Here is a 6,209-nt window from a genome sequence, read left to right as displayed (position 1 = left end):
TCGTAGGTTTCTTTTAACTCATCCCAAACCTTCCAGGCCTCTTTGGAGAACATTTGTCCAAAAAAGAGGTCCTCAATCATGGAACTCAAGATCCAAGAGAGGATAACGGAATTACAACGATCCCATTGCCTTTCTAAAATCGGATCATTTATAGGTCGAGGACATGAACCATCAATAAAACCAACCTTGTTTTTAGTTTCTAATGCCGAGTTAGTAACCGTGGACTCCATTGACCTACTTGCGACAACCTCAGAACCAAACATAGCACACAACAGGAGAATGAACAGATGAAAACAGGATTCCTAAAACACTCGAGGTGCTAGGTCAAGCTAAATGCTCAGTTCCAAACAAACAAAACTAACCAGAAACTAAACCACATATAGCACAGAAGGATAAAGACAAACAACACAAATAAGCCAAACTACCACGCAGATAATACAAGAAGCAGAGAAGGGAAGGAGACAACCTGCAAGCGTGAATATAACCACCAGCCTTTAACACAAGGTTAAAGACAATAGATACGTAAGCATAGGGAATAGGTCAGGAAGAACCTGAACATAGGCAAGCAAACAAGAGCACGGCAACAACACCAAGAAAAGTAGGAGGGAAAGGAAGCAGATTCAACAGATTTGCAAGGCCTAACCCTCAACTACACATATATTTGGAATAAGCAGTCAGAAAGAAAGAGAACAAGGCAGATAAGCATGAACTTACACAACATGACTATTTTAGCCACAACGGATATCAAAATCTAAAAGATCTTGAAACATCAGCTTATCTAGCTAAGCATGTACTCAACAGAAAGGACAAAAACTTATTCCAAGAAAAGTGAACAAGAGGATCTAACAGATCTCCTGGGACCACTCCATTGCTAGAGAAGAAAAACAAAAAGCCAACTATTCCAAAAAAAAAAACAGATCTAAACAGAACAAATATTCCAAGATAAGTGGACCACGAAGATCTAAACAGAACTTCAAGGGACACTTGTTTGGAAAAACACAAACCAAAAAGCACAGAAAGGTCTAAACGACCTGACAGGACAACGTAACCAAAAGAAAACAGGAGGATTTAAACATAAGCAACAACAGATGTACCAAAAGGCGTGAATCAAGAGGATCTAAATAGATCTTCTAGAGACACTCGTTTGGATTAAAGGAAATGAACACAAACTTATCAAAGAATATTAGAGAAAGAGTATTTCGGCTATGATTGTAAAACCAAGATCTCAATCCGACCTTTAAGATCCAATTCATTTATCCGAGCATTTACTCAAAACACAAAAGAACAATAACAACAATGTTCCAAAAAAACGAGAACCAGGAGGATCTAAACAGATCTTCTAGAGTTACTCATTTGGTTAAGATCAACACAAAGAAACCTTAACAGATTCAACAACAAGAACAATAACAACAATGTTCCAAAAAAAGGAGAACTAGGAGGATCTAAACAGATCTTCTAGAGTTACTCATTTGGTTAAGATCAACACAAACAAAACCATAACAGATTCAACAACAAGATTAAAGGAAAAAGAGTATTTCGGCTACGGATGGAAAAACAAGATCTCACAGAACTTTGGAATCCAACACGTTTATCCGAGCATTTACTCAAGTAAAAGCTTAATAACCAGAGAAAACAACAGAAGAGAACATACCTAGGCGAAAGGCGAGGCATGCAACATATCCACACTAGGAACAAGATCAGAATCACAGATAGTGCTCTGATACCTTGTTCAAACGATATACCAATTTGTTTCAATGATTATAGCATACAAATCATTACAAATACAACAAAATATTAGATCTAAACAATGAAGAGTTAAGAAACCCTAGATCTAACTAAAATAAGCTATAACAACTTAGAGAGAATAGCTCTAGAAAAGAGAGAGAGAGAGAGAGAGAGAGAGAGAGTAAACAATGGAAAAATAGATTGTGATAATGAGAAACCCTGTTACAACTCGTTTATATATAAATTGGAAGTTGACAGAAATGGTCCTCTGAAATATGACTTTTTGCTCCGCTAACCTTCCATTTTTCCAATGTATGAGGTGCGACCCTTGAACAGTAAACAACTATCTTTCATCTTTTGTCTATATCAACCCCTTACAAATAAAAGAAATATAAAAGTTAAGATTGTGAAAGACTTTAGTTATTTTAACAAGATACTTGATGGAACAAAACAACAGTTTGAAATTAGTCGATAGAGCATTTTGGTAACTTACACTAAATTATAATCTATAAATGGAGAGAATCCCTTGCCTCTTACCTTTGTCAATACTATTTTCTCTTTTCCTTTGAACCTTTTCATTCTCCTTTTTCATTTGCCCACCTGTTCTATCGTCCCGACGCAATGAAAAGTTTGTATGGATTTGCTCTTAAACTTTCCTCCACTTTAATCGGTGCAAGCACTTTGAATATTTCATCAATCCGTCTTTGCTTTTGTTCTAAATTWACAAATGTTTGATTGATTGTATCTAAGTTGCTTTGCTTAAGTTAGATATGATTTTCTTTAAAATTCTTGTTTTGGCTTGATTGATTTCAACGATTTGAAGAAACAAAAGCGAGATTTGACTTGCTTCTCATTTTTCTAAGAATTTTGGTTTAGATCTCTACATCCATGTTTGATCATCTTGTGGTTGTTCGTAAATACGACGTGTTCTTGAGTTTCAGAATATTGTGTAAAACGGTATAAATTATACCGATTTTTTCAAAGATTAACATAGTCAGCAGAAGGAAATCTGGACTACGCAATTTAAAGGTAATTTGCTTAATTAGATCTATCGTTTTATTATGTTTAAATTAATTTCTTGATGTTTATATTCAATTTGAGGAGTATGATATATCTTTCAATACTTAGCTATTTGAACATTAGTGATCCAATTGATTCTCGTCTCCGATTGCCTTGGTTTTACCTAAATTTTTTTCATATGATATTGTAACAACCCGTTTTTGGGGCAATCTGATGGTATCGATCATATCACCTTCTCTTGATCTAAGTTGAATTTGATTTGAAAAATAACTATATGTTCGTCCAGATTTGTTTCGATTTTAAGATTGGATGATATGAAAAAAATTTAAATTAAAAAAGGTATGTAACGAATGAATTTGGTTGCTTTTTGGTTTATGCCTGAGTTTAGTCACAAGGAGATGCACTGTTTTTTATGTGTTATTTCTTTTGTGCTTCTCATGAGGAGAAGATGAAATTTATTGTCTCTATGAAGTATGGAGAAAGATTTCCATTAACTGTGTGCGGATTTGATACGTGAATTAAATTTTTTTCCATTTGGTATATCGTCTTTGTGGTTCTGCGGCTTGAAAATCCATGGTGATTTTTACCTTGTCACTTATGTCGATAAATTAGATGTATCAGTGTATGATGTTTAAATTAATTTCGTGATGTGCATATGCAATTTGAGAATTGTGGTATATCTTTTAGTAACTTAATCATACTAACAATATTGATCCCATTGATGTTGGTCTCCGATTGTCATGGTTTTATCTGCTTTATTTTTGTCATCATACAGTATTCTAACAACCCAGTTTTGGGGCTATCTGATGGTATTGATATCACCTTCTCTTGATCTAAGTTGGATTTGATTTTAAAAAATAACTATACGTTTGTACATCCCAATTTGTTTCGATTTTAATTGCGGATGCTATGAAAACTGTTAAACCCGAAGAGGTCTTGTAAGAAATGAATTTGGTTGCTTTTAGGTTTATGTGTGAATTTATTCATATGGAGATGCTTTAATTTATTTTTTATGTATTGTTTCTATATTGTTTGTGCTGAGGAGAATATGAAATTTATTGAAATCATTTTGACAGGTCTCTCTGCTGACTGCAAACAGATGGCACGCTAGATATCTTCAATTCCAATCTCACCAAGATTGATGCCGCTATCGCTTTCTGTTCTTTCATCGTCGTCGTCCTCCTCCTCCACCATCTCCTCTGTCATCTTACCTTTTCCTTTGTTATTTGCAATGCATCCTGACTTGAGACACTGTCGTTTCCTGGCCTTTTGACCATCCGTCAGGGACAAATCCTCCTCGACTCGTGCATGGCAGCGACGAGTTCAGAATTTTCTTCTGCAGAGGAGCATCAGTCAAAGCTCCGATGACGTCGATGGTAGTACAGTCAGGACACTTGTAAGGGAGGGTCGCTGCTACTGTTTCCGGTGGAGTGGTTAAGCAGCTCTACTTCTCCGGTGCCAAGGAGTAAGGCATGTGATACACATGATCTTTTCCACTTCTGATGGCTTAGCTTTGCATAGCATGCAGATGCCATCAATGTTGCAGGGCAGTTGCTTAGCAGCGGCCATTGATGCTAGTCGTCGAATAGAAATGAAGTTGATGATAGGCTGATCGCTTTAAGGAAATGCTTTGGAAAATGCAGGTGAGATTAAGGAAGGAATAGAAGGGAGTTTATATAGGCATGGAGAAGAGCTTGACTGCAGGATGGGTGGTAATCTATTTTATATAGGCACTGAAGACCATATCGCTTAATGAGGCTGTACCTAATAGTCTGAAACTTGATGGAGCAAGATGCACTGATAGAAGGAATAGAAGGGAGTTTATTCAGTCATCGGATATGATATAAATGTATCCCAAAAAGGGGTAATAGAAAGAGATCGGATGATGTTTCTATGAAGTTTCTATGGCATTATCATGGAGGCAAACTATGTTGACATTGATCGCGGAAAAATCTAGAAGACCAAGAAACCGGAAACTTCGAGATTAAGCGAGATCAAGCTACAAACTATAATCTTACCTGTTGGTACACGAACTTCGATAATGAACTATTCATGGAACATACACTATTTTAGTTGGCTAACATATTGTATGATCCATGAATAGTTCATTACCAAACTCGAGTAAACCTCAATCACCGAATAAATTGTATGTTTTGTGTACCATCACTTAAGATGATTGTTCGCTTTGAAAACTCAGCTGAAAACAGAACAATTGTTTTTTACTCACAAGCACAACAATTGATGATAAAGGATTAGCCCATTAACTTGAACCTCTTTCAGTGAAAACTCAGTTGCGAAAGATAGGAGTCCCAAGAATATGGTGGTCACGAAATAGGGAGGGGATGTTGGAGTCTTTCATTCTGGATTCAACCGAAAGGGGGAGGGGTGCTTTATTTTCATTAAGGTTTTGGTTTTGGTGAACAAAGGGTGCCAGGCAATGGACGTGTATTTATTTGTTTGATTTTTTTAAGAATATATTACAAGTGTGTTCTACTAATGCTTGAAATATTTGTACATTATAATACTTTTGTAAAACAATACAAACAAGACCAAAATACCACACACATGACGGTAGAAGCTAACGGCACTAATGTTCATGGACGGAAACCGCAACGAAATTGAAACGCGTTGATGACCATCAAGGTAATTTCGACACGTTAGAGACGAAAACCATAGTTCTCCTAAAACCGTGGGATGATTTTTGTAATTCATTCTTTGAAATGATATACTTAACGGTGAATTACACCGTTGGTATTGTTTTTTTCTCAAAATTTGGATTCCCTCCTTAAAACTGACTATTTAAAGTGATGATCTATATTTCATTTTCATCATAACTTGCTCTCTGTTTAGCCTTTTTGTCAAAGGATTTTTTATTTTCTTCTTCGACTTCACATAATTACTAGATATAATCCCATTCTTTAGCAAGTCATGTATTGTATTTTGACAATGCCTTATATGTTTACTTTTGCCATTATATATCTGGTTCTTTGCTCTTGTAAGAGCTGCCATACTTTCAGAATGTATACGAATGGCAGTGTCACGCTTCGGGTACAAATGAATACCTTTTAGGAAGCTTTTAAGCCATTATGCTTCTTCAGCCGCTTTGTCTAAAGCAACAAATTCTACTTCTATAGTTGATCGTGTATTTTATATAATTTCCAAGAAAAACTGCCACTCCACCTAGTGTAAAGACATAACCACTTGTGTAGTTGCGTTCCAAATTGTCGGAAATCCAATTGGCATCACAATATCCTTCTAAAACGGGACGATATTTTGTATAAATTCAATCCATAATTCTTTATATATTTGAGAGATCGGAGCACTCTTACTAATGCAAACCAATGATCTCTACTAGGATTGTGTGAATAGAGACTAAGTCTACTCAATGAATATGTTTGATCAGATCTAGTACAATTAATAATATACATCAAGCTGCCAAGTACTTGAAAATATTCCAAGTAACG

This window comes from Cynara cardunculus (genome assembly GCF_001531365.2).
Source record: "Cynara cardunculus var. scolymus isolate 2C chromosome LG 13, CcrdV1, whole genome shotgun sequence".
Classification (NCBI taxonomy): domain Eukaryota; kingdom Viridiplantae; phylum Streptophyta; class Magnoliopsida; order Asterales; family Asteraceae; genus Cynara; species Cynara cardunculus.
The sequence above is the reverse complement of the archived record's forward strand: the minus strand, read 5'-3'. Positions refer to the sequence as shown.